This window comes from Chinchilla lanigera, unplaced genomic scaffold (genome assembly GCF_000276665.1).
Source record: "Chinchilla lanigera isolate Chin_1 unplaced genomic scaffold, ChiLan1.0 scaffold00001, whole genome shotgun sequence".
NCBI classification, from domain to species: Eukaryota; Metazoa; Chordata; class Mammalia; order Rodentia; family Chinchillidae; genus Chinchilla; species Chinchilla lanigera.
Window position 1 is genome coordinate 44,392,061 of NW_004955402.1, and position 15,604 is coordinate 44,407,664.

At 38.3% G+C, this 15,604-nt stretch overlaps 3 pseudogenes; 1 reads left to right on the forward strand and 2 right to left on the reverse strand.

The window, feature by feature from the left end:
• Positions 1 to 2,540: 2,540 nt before the first annotated feature.
• LOC102007169 lies at positions 2,541 to 5,538 on the reverse strand (annotated as a pseudogene).
• Positions 5,539 to 5,762: 224 nt separating this feature from the next.
• Positions 5,763 to 5,945, reverse strand: LOC102016215 (annotated as a pseudogene).
• Positions 5,946 to 9,733: 3,788 nt separating this feature from the next.
• LOC102016541 lies at positions 9,734 to 11,907 on the forward strand (annotated as a pseudogene).
• Positions 11,908 to 15,604: the final 3,697 nt, after the last annotated feature.

A 15,604-nucleotide genomic window follows, 5' to 3' on the forward strand; every position in this document is an offset into this window, starting at 1 on the left:
TCTCCCAGAGAGAGCTAAGCATACCCTCAGTGAAAGTAAATCTGGAGAGTGTATCGCCACCTACTACACTCTATATAAGAAGACATTGCCACTGTGCCTCATCTGATTGGCCTTTTGATTGTTGGACTTGGCTTTCCATTAGTGTCATAAGATCATGAGGAACCCTGTCTTGCTCATCATTGTGTTCACTGTATATAGCACTGATTTCACACACAGTAGTTGTTCATGTCCTATATGATAAATCAGTGGATTTGGAAATATATGTGAACATTTTCTGCCTTTGCTGCTGAAAAATTTCTTTCATTTTTTGCTCAGTTATTTGTCTTGATTTAGGATCATCCTAGTAAAAAATGACAAGTTTAGGGCAAAATTGCTATTTATTTTTAGAGAAAAATTGAGATTTATAGAAATAAAAATATGTACAGAATTGCACAGTCTTGATTGTGGTATGGAGAATTTATTTCAAACATAAATAACTCAAGCAGTTTCCTATGTTTCTGCACGGTCTAATTGTCCTTCTCAATTACTACTTTTATTAAATGGGAAAACCTTTCAAGCATTAATGCCATCTAGAACAGTTTATTATTTTTAATTTCTACTCTTCCTGACTGAAAGAGGACATTAAGTGATAAACCAGGAAATGGGTTGGCAAAAATCTCGGCCTCAGGATGTTTGCAGGGGTATTTTGCTCATCTCCTATTTTAGTACACCTGTTGCCAACACATAAAAAAATTGGCCAGCATCACATAATTTAGTGTTCCAGCTGCTTTTGAAAAAAATTAGGCGGCCTGCCAACCCTGTATATTTCCTCTTGCCAAAAATTGAGGTAGAGACTGTATAATCAATTAGCTCTTAGGTAGGGCATAAATTCACCACTTAGCTACCGGTTCTACCATCCTTTTCACTTCCTGTTTTCATTGGATTTCTTCACATATGTTACCTGCAGGTCCTTGTAGGTTCAGTACTCACTTTGAAGGGTAGGTGAGATAGCAGTTCTTGGAGAGGAGTCTTGGGAAGGGGCTTGGACAAAGGCAACAGGCAAGTTAGTAGAATCTTCCTGCGTTGACTAAGTGTGTGGAAACTACTAGAAAATGGAGGTTTGCTCTTAAATAGCAGTGAGTGGCTTGACTAGGGCCCATTTCACTTTTGAAGTTACTGTAATGACATTTACTGATCACTGAGCAGAATGTTGGTTTAGGAGGGATTCTGTGTTCATTTTACTTGCATATGACTACAATGATCAATATCCTTGTAGGGAGCTGTTGGGTTTCATTCATGCAAATATGGCCATCCAACCTGTGAAACCAAGAGCTCTACCTACAGAATGCCCTGAGCAAGCACAGCCTTTCCCAGTCCTTAGTCGTTATTTCTTTCTCATGCTGTACCTCAGCCTGTTTAGAGGAAGAAGTCTTAAGAGGTGTTTCCTTAGTACTGCTAGTGCTGACAGATTCTCCATGGGATTAGCAGCCACCGGAAAGCAAAACTCCATTACTTTCAAGAAGCACCTGGGGTTAGCCTTTACAGAGCTTACTGCTTTATTTCAGTGTGGCACCAGCTCAGACTACCAAAGAAATGAGCAGAGCTTGGTTGACATGTTTTGAGTTTACCACCTTATTTTATCATACTGTGGTGGGTTTTATAAAAAATATATCTCTGTTTAAAAACAACAGTACTCATTTACTCTTTCAGTTTCTTACACTAGGGAGACAATATGATGTTTACATATGAGATTCTGATTTACTTCACTTATGAATATGTTCACTAGTTGCATGCATTTATCTATAAAAGCTTTGAGTTTATCTTCCTTTATAGCTGAGAAGTACTCCATTGTATAAAAAATACTATATTTTTTGGTTCTCAATCAGATGACTCAGCTCTGATAGTCATTCTTCAAGCTGTGTGATGCTATTTTTAAAATTTTTTTTTTTATTTTAAAGAGAGTAGTAAATGAGAAACAAATAAACAAAGAAATAGTACAATAGCAGTATACCAGTATCACAAACATAAACAAATCAAAGCAAGAACATTCAAAGTGATACAGAGTCTCAAGACAAAATAATATGAATCAACAGTGGTTGTTACATTACATACTGCTATCCTCAACTACATTGCTCAGATTTTTGCTAGTGAGGTGCTTAGTCTGACATATGTAGGTCCTTTGATTTTAAGTTGAGCTATATACCAATAAATTATTTTTGGCCTTAAAATATTGCCATTTACCTCGATGGATTTACATATTCAGACTTTGATCACACAGGGAATGATCAAGACTTGTGGCCCCAGGACAGAAAGGAGGCAAAGACCTCAGAAATGTTCATTACTATCTGAGGGAATAGACAGAGGACAGCCATTCCTGACTCGTGGGCAGAGTTCAGAGTTTGACACATTGCACAAGGAAGTTAGTGGATTGGGTTTCTTTCCAACAGGACTTAAAACAGAGCTCTTCCAGGCATGTTCTTGAAGGTCTACATATTGCTACTATGATCATTTCATCAGAAAGAGGCATGTGGAGACCACACTGTGGAGGCTGTGCACCATCGCTACTGAGATTGTTTTGAGAACCTTTGTGTGTTGATGCTGATGTGACTGCTAAACATGAGAAGGGCAAGAAATGCTGGAGTAGGACAGGTTGGTCCAGAACAGGACTATAACATCATTAACTGACAGTTCATCTTTCTGAAAAGCTCCACGTCTATACTTTTAACAATGTTAGTGATGTGATCTGGGTTTTCAGTCAGTTTGTAGGTTTCTCCAAACACTTCCAAGTCATCAGACTCACAGAAGTATAAATTTCACAGTGATGACCTCAGCCTCATACACACATAGATGATATTATAGGACTCTTCACTATTATGGTTTGGACAACGTTGAGATATTCCAGGTTTTGTTGATTACACTGTGGTTTTCTTCTTGATATTCCACCAGGATATCTGATTACTGCCACCTCTCCATGTGGGCAATGAAGACATTCCATTCATCTGTGTCTTTTTCAGGTTCTATCCAGTGATTTCTATAATAGTAGGATGGGAGAAGTATCATGCTTATCTCATTTGATTTGATCCCAGGCCCTTGGATCAAGAGAGGAACTTTGTCATGAACCTCATACAGCTGTCTTTTGCCTATTGGCAAAGAAAACTCTCTTGTGTGATAGCCATTGCCTGAGGTTAAAAAAAAGATGTATGTGTTCTGAGCTGCCCAGTGAATTCCAGTCTCCTGATCTGTTTCTCCACAAGACCATCACCTGAGAAGAGTTTTCCATCTTTTCCTAAATGCATTATCTGAATACTGCATTGTCATTGGTGCCTTGCCCTGACTTATTAACCAGTGCTTGTTCATTCCATGGATGTTGAAGTACTTGTTCCTTGGTGCAAACACATTCTGGAATGTCTTTTGCTACTGGAGTGCAGGTGTCCAAGGCTAATGTGGTGCTGCAGTGGAGGTCATCATGAAGAATGGCTTAAAGGCAGAATTGTAGTCCATGAAACCCAAGGGGACATCAGCCAGGGCATCTGTCTAGAGTTTTCACTGTTCTTCCATGCCTTCCCACGGACAGAGAGGGTATAATTATAGGATCTAAAATTCTTTTGCAGAGTATACCAGTAACTCCAGCCCAGAGGAACATGTTCTAATTCACCTGCATCTAGGCATCCATATTCATTTAAATATTTTACTATAAAAAGATTTGGTAACCACACATGGACCTGAGTTGTGATGGGAAAGCATGTGGCTTCTGATACTCTGCCAAGATGTGCACCTGCAGTTTCCCCAGTAAGTATGGTTAGCAATGTGATAATTATTTGGTTAACACTGACAGGATACTGGCTCTTCTGAGACAATGTTATGGTTTGTGTCTAGACGTCCTTCAAAAGCCTCAGTCAGTCATGGGAAGTAGGCTTCTCAGAGGCAGCTGAATCTAGAATTTGTGATTGATTCATGGTCCAGTCTGGGGTCAAGGTTGTAACTGCTATAACAACCCTAGGGTAGGTAGCCTCTATACAACATAAGGAACAGAAAGCGGCTTGTCCCTTCTCTCTCTTATTGCTTTTGTTGTCTTTCATCACTGATTGCCCCTCTGCTATAAGCCTATCTGTCTTGAAGTCAGTGGATTATAGACTGAAACCTCTACAAATTGTGAGCTAAATAAACCTTTCCTCCTGTAATTTTGGGTGTGAGGTATTTTGTGTCAGCAATAAAAAAAAGTAACTAACACAGGCAGCAAAGAGAAGTTGGCACATAAGTGCTGGAGAAAGTCATCCCCATCTCTCCAACGAGAGCCTCTGTTTTCTTAAGTGGTGTCAGGCCAACAAGTACTTTTTCTTGGTTTTTGGTGAGAAGTGGTAGCTAAAACCCCTAGGTTTCAGTTGAGTGACCCCTAGTCACTCAACATGAGTATCAGTATTGGTGCAGGCCCCACTGGGACCCCACTGGGGCCACAGGCAGAAGCTGCATGGCAGAGCATACTCTGGAGCTACCTCAGAGTAAGTGGAGAGACCTGCAGGTGATCAAAGGGCCAGAGCCCTAAGAGCTGCCAGAAAAAAAGGAGGTCCTTGTTAGGTTTTAGTTTATCCATTACATCTCTCCTTCCATTGCAATGAAATGCATTTCATGGTACCTAAGAATTCATTTTGTGAGAAGCAAACTTATAACTAATGTTAAGTTCAAGGTAAAAATTTCTTGATGTTTTAGGGGTACTAAATGTGTATGGTCATGTGCTTTATCTACCCCCATCTAGTAGATGAACGAAAGACAGGTCATCAAGTTAATGATCTGAGACTAAACACACTTGTTTCTTTCATTAACCAACAAAACTATTAATAATAAAATGGGATTGATGTAGGTCCTTAATCATGCATGAAATATCTATGACAACCATTAAATCTGGGGTTCTTTGTAATGCCTTCTTTACATCAAATTGCATATAGTGGGGCATGCAAACCAATTCTGAAACTGAACACTGTTGGCAAGGCAAATCTGCAAAAATTATCTTTCTGTATATCAAAATGAAGCAGAAACCATTTCTATTTTGAAAATCTTCTGTTCTCAGTTATCTATACCAATATTTCTTTTCACTAACATGGTACTTGAATATTTGCATTGAAAATTCAATGTTATGAACACTTTATAACACTTAGAAAGCGTTATTTCAATAAAAATAATTCATTATGAACTTAAGTTGAAAAAAGATATATGTAGATAATAGCAGAGTTCACAGTGCCATATAATACACAGTAAAATTTTTAGCAAATGGAGACAGAATTTACTAGACATACAAGAGAGTTTAAATTTATTATACATAAAAGAAAATTTAAAGCAGGCCCACAGAGGTTATGGAAGTTGAAAGGCACCTGGAATCCTTTCTTGTTTTCTGAGATTTCCTTGATGTCTATTTTCTTAAATTCTTCAACTGATGGTAGAAGACAAGCCTCTGATTTATTTTGTTGAGCCAGTTCTTTCAATTTTCATCCCTCAGATATTTTTTGGCTACTTATATGGTTCTAAAAAGTTTAAAGGCCCAAATGTAGGAAAAAATACTTCCATGTCTTTGATTTGAATTCTTTATGAGCAGAGAGTCTAGACATTCTTTTTTTTAAAAAAGGTTTCAAATATTTATTGTTGATCTATTAGTACTGATCACAGAAAAAGTTAAGATTCCTGATTAAGTATATTCCACTGTCTGACCAATGGTATTTTTTAAGCTTGTTACAGTGATATTATCTTGACCATGATAAGGAGGGTATCATCTTATGACCTTTCAGAGGGTAAATGTGTTGCAGCTCAAGTGCAACTCCTTACAGTCCCAGCTTGGTCCTCCTCCAGTGTCTCCTCTTGGAGTTGTACCTGATTTTATTACCAGTCTTCATCTGAATCCACTGAGGAATGGGACAATTCTGATTTTGCTTCTTGGCCAGGAATTGTTTGATTCTGAAAGTTTTGTGAGAAGACATGGTTAGCCTTGGAGGCAAGAGTGTGCACTTGATGGTAGACATTCTTTTATGAAACTCTGTCCTGTGACATTGGGCATGGCTGATCCTGTACCATTGGGTATAACACAGAGAAAAAAACTCAGCTGTGTGTTCAAATGAAAAATATAGGGCACATGCTGGCCTACACTTTTAACCCTAGCACTCTGGGAGGCTGAGGCAAGAAGACTGCAAATGAGAAACTAGCCTGAATAACTTAAAGACTTAGGAAGATCTTGTCTCAAAAAGTTTTTTGAAAAAGGCTGTAGATATAGCTTAGTGGGAAGGCCCTAGGTTCAACCTTCCAGTTCAGGATATGGGGTGATGGTGGATAGGTAGGACCATGGAACAGAAGGGGGGAAAAAAAAAGAAAAGAAAAAACTATAGCAAAGTCTGAATCAAATGATCCTATTCACTCTAAAATTCTTCCAGATATTCTTATAAAAATGTTAAGATGACCTTGGAAGTATTAAACTCATTAACTTGTCTTTAGCAGATGGCAGGATAAAATATTTTATATATTTCACTGATTAAAACCCAGTTTACTGGGGTTTTCAGGTATAGCTTATTATGTCATCCTCACAGTCTTTGGTTCTTTAGAAAATGCTGAAGTCTATGTCTGTAAAGTCACTATAGTCTTTGTATCAAGAAGTGGATCTTAATTCTATGGAATTAGTGACGCATTTCTAATAAGTAATGTAGAAGTGCTAGTGTGCAGCTTGGGAGTCTAGGTCACACAGACGCTGAAACTTTCTTCTTACACTTTCACTTCACTGACTTTTGAATAAAGCACCTGCTGTGTCCGGTGGCACCTATGGAGCGTTCATGGGATGAGCCTGAGGCTGCTGGCCACACCCTCCAGAGGCTGAGGCTTCCTGCTCATAGCAATGGGACTGAATGACCTTGCAGGAGAAACCTCCATCTCCAGCCAGTCTGTAGAAACCAGCAGCCCTGTCTCATGTCTTGCCTGCATCCTCACGAGGCCCTGAGCCAGAACCACCCTGCCAAATGATTCCCAAGTTCCAGAGCAACTGAAACTGTAAGATAATAATGTTTATGGTGTTAAGATGCTAATTTGGGGGATAATCTTTACCCAGCAATAGATAACTAACTGAAGTATATAGACAACTCTGTAGTGGTACAAATGTTACTTTTTTAAAGAAAATTTTAAACTGAAAAAAATAGGGTGGTCTGATAGGTAATAATCTAATAGGTTGAGAACACATGTGGTGTTTGTACTTTATAAAGGAAAACACTCCACAGTCTGAGGGCTTGTTTTTTCTAGTCTGGCCTGAACTACCAAGTACACTTACTGCCCTTAGTCCTTAAATGTTCAAGAAGGATGTACCTTAACAGAAACAAGACTTCAGTTGCCCACGTTTAAGAATTTTGTGATGAAATGGGAGCAACATGTGAAACTTTTTTATTTTTGAGATATAATATTTCTGGCTTCCCAGAAAAATATTTATTAAGTTACTGCCACAGGGTCTCTTCTATTAATAAGTTTTTAAAGGAAAAAAATAAAGTCCATTCAGAACTATTCTCAGATCAAACTTATGAATGATCTGACTGAATTGGTATAAGTTCTTAGACAAATAAAGGAGTAATATCTTAATCAAGAAGATTCTTTTTTATAAATTCTAAAAAAATTACTAGCTTTTTAAGGTTAAAATATCATTGTATATAAAGAGATTGTTAAACAAGTATATATTTCAATACTGTCAGTGTGCATGTGTGTATGTGAGTGTAATCTCAGTTTCACTGCAGGTATAAATCTGAAGACACTAAAAAACACATTATTTTGTAGCTAGCGTTCAATTCGATCCTATGTCTTTTTATTTTTTGGAAATTAAATCCAGGTAAAAGATGATTTCATTGCCTTGTGGATGAAGATACTAGTGTGATACATTTTTCAACTCAAAAGTTTCTACATCGTACTGAATTTTGTTAATGTGCCATGTCAAGAAACAAGTTGAATATATTGTGAAATAATGCCACACAGGTGCCTATGTTAAATTGTACAATTTTAAGCTTTTATTCAAGCATAGCAACCTTTATGTAAAATTTGACCTTTTGAGAAGAATTAAATTTTTATTACACTTGGATTTAATTCCTTTCTTTTCTTCACAAAGGAAGTGGCTAATTTTTCATGAAAGTAGAAAGTGAAGGGAGGAATTAGCTTGATGAGTATTAGCTTTTTATTTTCTTCTGTGAAATACATGTTTAGTAAAATGTACTCGAGGATGGAAAGCTTAACTGTTAATGTAATCTCAAAGTGATATTTGACCCTGAAAGTTTAATAACATCTGTTGACACATTTTATTTCTCCTGCTTCTTCTTTTGGAGCACTTACAGAGGTCAATGAAACTTCACTAAGTTCAGCTCCATTTCACTTGAAAACTTATTGATTGCCTTGGATAAATAAATTGCTAAATTGAATCTCAACAAGAATGATTTGCTTTTCTATTACAAACATTTGTAATGCAAATGCAATACAACAGACTGACCGTAGCTACCCTGATAAAACTACCGTCACTGAGAATTTTGAAGCTCTGCCATTAGATATATGGTAAAATTTTGGAAAACAAATATATCATATTCTTTAGCTAAATATTAATTCTCTGTTTGAGAAGTTAAGGATGAAGTGCTACTATCTTTATTAGGAATGCTATGATGACATGTCTTTAAATGATCAAGCAGTGTATTCCCTAGATCACTATGTTCCTTCTACGAGGAATCCCAGAAATCTCACTTGATTAAATATTTAAAAACAGAATGCATTAAAAATCTGTAAGAAGCATCAAATTTTATTCATAAAATTAATACATCTTGAATAAGTCAGCAGCAATAATTTTTTTCTCTTTTTATTATTAATTTTATTTTACAGAGAAAAAATAACAAGATAACAACGATGAAAAAAACAAAACAACACAAAAACAATAAAAACAATACAGGATTTCAAAACAAGCTAATAGGAATCAAGAATGGTTGTTATATTACATATTGTTATCCTCAATGAGGTTGCTCAGATTACCAGATGTAAGAATGCAAGATTGATCAAACAATTAAAGACTATAACAAGTAATAACATTAGAAAGGATACAGAGCTTCATTAAACAAAACGGTAGAAATTCAACAATGGTTGTTATCTTGAATACTGTTGCCTTCAAATTAGTTGTTCTGATTACCAGATAAGGACGCAAAATTGGTCAAGAAAAAATTTATACCAGTATACTATGAATTAGTGAATATGTACATTATTTTTAGATTATAACTCAATATTATCAGTTTTTGTTGCTCATGTTATTTTATCATTAACCATTGTAAGTTTTCATATTGCTGCATCAGTCAGTGCTCACTAGAGAAATAGGTTTTTGTAATATACATAAACATATAAAGATATACAAGGTGGGCTTACAATGGCCCTCCACAGAGTTTGGTGTGGAAAGTACAAAAGGGCTGTTTGTGTGCTGGAGATACAAAGGCTCTAGTCAAAGGTAGACAGCCTGGAGCTCACCAAAGTGTCAGGAGGCCAAAGGGTCTGCACTGGAAGCCTGAAGATGATGTCCAAGGTGAAGCTGAAGCCTGGACCCTTGTGAAGAAACACAAGCAAGCCTTCCTTTTATCATTTTAAAAATTAAAAAAAAAACTGACAAAACAACAATGAAGACAAAATCAGAACAACACAAAAGGTCTCATTGAATGCGCTGGTGGCTTAGTGGCTTTTTGTGTGGTTTCTCTGCCAGCACAGCCGGGCCTACGTGCAAGCAATCATGTCGCAGGGACCGGCAGTTGGCATTGGTCTTGGCATCAACTACTCCTGTGTGGGTATCTTCCAGCATGGAAAAGTGGAGAGAATCGCCAATGATCAGGGAAATTGAACCACTCCAATTTACATCACTTTCACTGACACTGAAGGACTGATCAGAGATGCTGCAAAAAATCAAGCGGTAATGAACCCCACCAACACAATTTTTGATGGCAAGCATCTGATTGGATGTAGATTTGATGATGCTGTTGTCCAGTCTGATATAAAGCATTGGCTCTTCATGGGGGTGAACGATGCAGGTAGGCCCAATGTTAAAGTAGACTACAAAGGAGAGAAAAAGAACTTCTACCCGGAAGAGGTGTCTTCTATGGTACTGACAAAGATGAAGGAAATTGCAGAAGCTTATCCTGGAAGGACTGTTAGCAATGCTGTGGTGACTGTGCCAGCTTACTTTAATGACTGCCAGCGTCAGGCAACCAAGGATGCTGCAACCATTGCTGGTCTTAATGTTCTCAGAGTTACCAATGAGCCAACAGCTGCTGCTATTGCTTATGGCTTAGACAAAAAGGTCGGAGCTGAGAGAAATTTGCTGATTTTTGATTTAGGAGGTGGCACTTTTGATGTGTCAATCTTCACTATTGAAGATGGAATTGGGATTGGGGATTTAGCTCAGCAGCACAGTGTCTGCCTGGCAAGTGCAAGGTCATGAATTCAATTCCCAGTACTGGGGAAAAAAAAAAGAAGACGGAATCTTCGAAGTGAAATCTACTGCTGGAGACACCCACTTAGGTGGAGAAGATTTTGACAACTGAATGGTCAATCATTTTATTGTTGAATTCAAGCACAAGAATAAAAAGGACATCAGTGAGAGCAAGAGAGCTGTCCGCCGTCTTCATATTGCATGTGAACGAGCCAAGAGAATCCTCTCTTCTGGCACCCAAGCCAGTATTGAGATTGATTCCCGCTATGAATGAATCAACTTCTATACCTCCATTACTCATGCTCAATTCGAAGAGTTGAATGTTGACCTGGTCTGTGGCACTCTGGACCCTGTGGAGAAGGTTCTTTGAGATGCTAAGCTGGACAAGTCACAGATCCATGACATTGTCCTGGTGGGTGGTTCTACCTGCACCCCAAGATCCAGAAGCTTCTACAAGACTTCTTCAATGGGAAAGAATTAAATAAGAGCATCCACCCTGATGAAGCTGTTGCTTATGGTGCAGCTGTTCAGGCAGCCATTCTATCTGGAGACAAGTCTGCAAGTGTTCAAGATTTGCTGCTTTCGGATGTCACTCCTCTTTCTCTTGGTATTGAAACTGCTGGTGGAGTCATGACAGTCCTCATCAAGCATAATACTACCATTCCTACCAAGCAGACACAGACCGTCACTACCTACTCTGACAACCAGCCAGGTGTGCTCATTCAGGTACATGAAGGTGAGCATGCCATTATCAAGGATAACAGGGGGCTGGGGATTTAGCTCAGCGGCAAAGGCGCCTGCCTGGCAAGAGCAAGGTCATGAGTTCGGTTCCCGGTGCGGGAGAAAAACCAAAAAAAAAAAAAAAAAGGATAACAACCTGCTTTGCAAGTTTGAACTCACAGGCATACCTCCTGCACCCCTTGATGTTCCTCAGATTGAAGTCACTTTTGATATTGATGCCAATGGTTTTCTCAATGTCTCTGTATCCCCAAGATCCAGATCTCTGCAGTTGACAAAAGTACAGGGAAAGAGAACAAGATTACCATCACTAATGATAAGGGTCATTTGAGCAAGGAGAACAGAGAGCTTATGGTCCAGGAAGCAGAGAAGTACAAAGCTGAAGATGAGAAGCAAAGAAACAAAGTGTCTCCAATAATTCACTGGAGTCCTATGCTTTCAATATGAAAGCAACTTTTGGAGATGAGAAACCTCAGGGCAGGATTAATGATGAAGATAAACAGAAGATTCTTGGCAAGTGTAATGAAATCATCAACTAGCTGGATAAGAATCAGACTGCAGAGAAGGAAGAATTTGAACATCAACAGAAGGAGTTGGAGAGAGTCTGCAGTCTCATCATCACCAAGCTGTGCCAGAGTGCCAGAGGCATGTCTGGAGGAATGCCTGGGGGCTTCCCTGGTGGAGGAGCTCCTTCCTCTGGTGGTGCTTCCTCAGGGCCAACCACTGAAGAGGTTGATTAAGCCAACTCTCAACAGAGATTTAGCATTCTTCCACAACAATAATATTGAAGGACTTAAATTTGTAGTAAATTCTGTGGCAGTTATTAAACTGCTATAGTAAAGTATTGGGCATTCTCAATACTTGAATAATGGAACATGTGCACAGGAAAAAGATAACATTGTACTTTATAAGCACTCTACTATAAGTGGAAATGCAATGTCTTCAATAAAACTATTTAAAATTGGCACCAAAGGGGAAAAAAAAACCCAACACAAAAACATCAAAAATGATACATAACCTCAAGACAGAATGATAGAAATTCAGAGTGGTTGCTATATTGCATGCTGTTATCTTCAACGAAGTTGCTCAGTCCATGAGACGTAAAAATGTAAGATTGGAGACCCTGTATCATTTTGAATGTTCTTGCTTTGATTTGTTTATGTTCGTGATATTGGTATGCTGCTACTGTTCTATTTTTTGTTTGTTTCTCATGTACTGCTCTTTAAAATAAAAAAAATAAAAGAAAAAGGATGTAAGATTGATCAAACAGTAGCAATAATTTAATGATATACTTATTTAAGGTAAATATGTGTTATACAGTTTTATGTTAACAACACAGCTTACATTAAAATGAGAAGACCATGAGACATTTGCTTGTAGTTCTTCTTCACCAGAAGTGATTGGAGAAGATGCCCTAGGAGTCATTTTGTTGTTGAACAAGAAGAGCTCTTAGCCATTTAGCCATGAACAGAGATTTTTTTTCTCCCCTTTATAGAGTAACTCACTTGTAAATTAGATGCTGTGTCATAGCTCATTAGTGAACTACAGGCTTATAAAGTGCATCTTCTCTTTTTTTTTTAAGTCTAGGCTTGCCAGGCAATAAGCCCATTTTAATCCAAAATAAAGTATTTTACTCTAATAATTAAAAGGGAGGAGATATTCATAAGTGAAAATGGACATGCATATTGACATTTCAGAGTCCAAGTTTTATTTTTATTTAAGGAATAATGCTATTTAAAACAGCATTTTAATTATGTATATGCCTTTTCCCCTCCAAAGTTCCTGGAAATCCCTATTCAGCTCTCCTGGCCAGTTTAGTACTGCCTTGCATCCTCTCATCTCTAGTCTTTCTACATGTACCCTTCTTCAAACCCAGTTCAAAACTTATAATTGGAAGATTGAGGAGCATGTTACCAGTTCCTTTATACCCTTGAGAATAATTCTTTTGGTCATGAAGACTTGAAGGAATTTCTATATCTAGTTTCTGTCTTAAGGAAATACATTTGTTAGTTTGATTATAAAAATGGATGTGCTTTTTATGGAAATATATGGCACAAGCTTAAATATCACATGAGTTCTCTTAAATGAAAAAAAATCCAGAAATGTAAATAAATTAAAAAGCAAAATAAAAGACAGACAATAGGGAATAGAGAGACAGATCTTTTGCCAAAGGAAAGGGGACTAAGAGATTTAAGGAGGAGAGGGGGAGGAAGGTAAAGGGAAAAAAGAAACCAATTAATATGAGTTATGTACCTGACCAATTCCTCATGATGAATTTAGTCCTTATGTACTGCAAATATGTAGTAATTAAAATCAAAATTAAAAAAGATATATCAAGCACTGACTACACAATCTGATGTATTTATTTCACAATTTGCTTTGTACTTTTATTTTGAATGTTTTTTCAAAACCACATCAGCACAATTGATTTTTGAATAATTAAATAAGATTCTGTTATACCCTTGAATATAAGATCATCAGTTATTAAACACAATTTTTCATGTGCCCCATGGAAACACTGCCATTAAGTTAAGCTGCATTGCTTTTTTCAATCATTTAGATGTTTTACTCTATATTTTCATTTAAAGAGCTTGTTAAACATATTTTTTCACTTTTTAAAATTGTGATATATCATTCTTGCACAGATATAATGCAGCAAGCATAAGTGAAATAAATTTGGTAAAATATGTCTAAAACTTTTTCAAATACTTGGTCCCACTTTTAACAGACTTTTTTCTTAGGCATTTAAGAAAATTGGTAATAAGTCTTTCTCCAAGTCTGACATTTGCTCTGCACTCTGGTGCACATGCATTATGCCATCACTGGAGAGACCCTGACAGGCAGCGATTATACATTCTGGATTTCAGCGATGTTAAATTGTGAAAATGATGAAAACCACATATTTTTATGGGATCATGTACAGAAGGATTGCTGTATTATATGATAGTTTTATTTTTAGTTTCTCTATAAACCTGCACATTGTATTCCTCACCAGCTGTACTACTCTACTGTCCCACCAACAGTGTAAAAGAATTTCCTTTTCTCTGCATATCCACCAATACTTGTTATTTCTTTGCTTTTTGACAAGAATCATCCTAATGGGTGGGATATGTTTCATTATGGGTTTGTTTACATTTCCTTGATGAGTTCTGTTGGGTATCTTTTCCTATACCCCTGTCAGTTTCAATGTGTTCTTTGAAGAAAGGACTATTTATGTCTTTTGCCCATTTTTAAGTTAGGTTATTCATTTCTAATGCTACTGAGTTGTCTGAGTCCCCCATGTATTTTGAATATTAACCTTTCATTAGATACATGGTTTGCAAATATTTCTTCCTAATATATGATCTGTCTTCTCAATTTTTAATTGCTTTCATTGATGTACCGAACCTTTGTAGTTTTATGAAGCTGGAAATATACTATTAAATGTATATTCTAAGGCGACAGGGAGCGCCGGCCTTTGGGCTGGACCCTAGCTGAGCAGGTTCCCAGGAGATGGCCCCTGGCACCCAGTAAGCCACGCGGCGGGGTGTGCCAGCCTTTGGGCCAGCACCTAGCCATGCAGTCACTTGGGAGGCAGGCCACTGGCATCTGTGAAGCCATGCAGTGGGTGCACCAGCCTTTGGCCAGCCCCTAGCCATGCAGATGCCTGGGAGGTGGGCCCCCAGTGCCCGGGAACCTGCACAGCCATGCGCAGTGGTGCGCACCAGCCCACAGGCCAGCCACCACTGTGCAGTTGAGAACTATCATGACACAAAGAAGCAATGACACAATTGGTCTGCCATGTGCCAGTTCCAGAGGCCCACCTGTGGATGTGCATGAGTCATTCCGACAAGGAGAAATCCCGGGAAATACATGCCACACAATGGGTCACTCTTGCCCCTGTCATTGAGAACCAGAAAGGTCCAGAGTCAGCGGAGGAGCAGCTGTTGAACAAGGACTTGGAGAACACAAGAGTATATACTATGCCTGAAGACTCAGAGGTCTAGTTGCCTAGGGTCACGAGAGCCGTTTGGAAGCTGGAAACCAGGAGGACCTTGCACAATACCTGAGGAGACCCCCTGGAAGCCATTCTTCCCCTGACAGTACAGGCTGCGGTGGAGGAGCACCTGGAGCTCCAGAGAGGTCTGCACTGAAATTTCTGCTGCATGTGCTGATGGTTGGGGAGAGGACACTAACTGGTTGCAGGGTCCTAATGTGCTGGGAGGTTGGAGAAAAAAGCTACAAAAAATGGCTTTCACTCCAGATGGCTAACTTGAGATGTTAGTAAGAATGGCCTCCTCAGTATTCTATAGCCGTGATGAGGTGGAGGCCAAGAAGAGAAAACAAAGAGACCAAGAAAAAGCAGCTGCTTTTGCTGCACCACTAAGAGAAACAGACCCTAAGTCTGATTCTTGGGTCCCCAAGAAGAACTCGATAACTACTTTCATCTGCTACCAC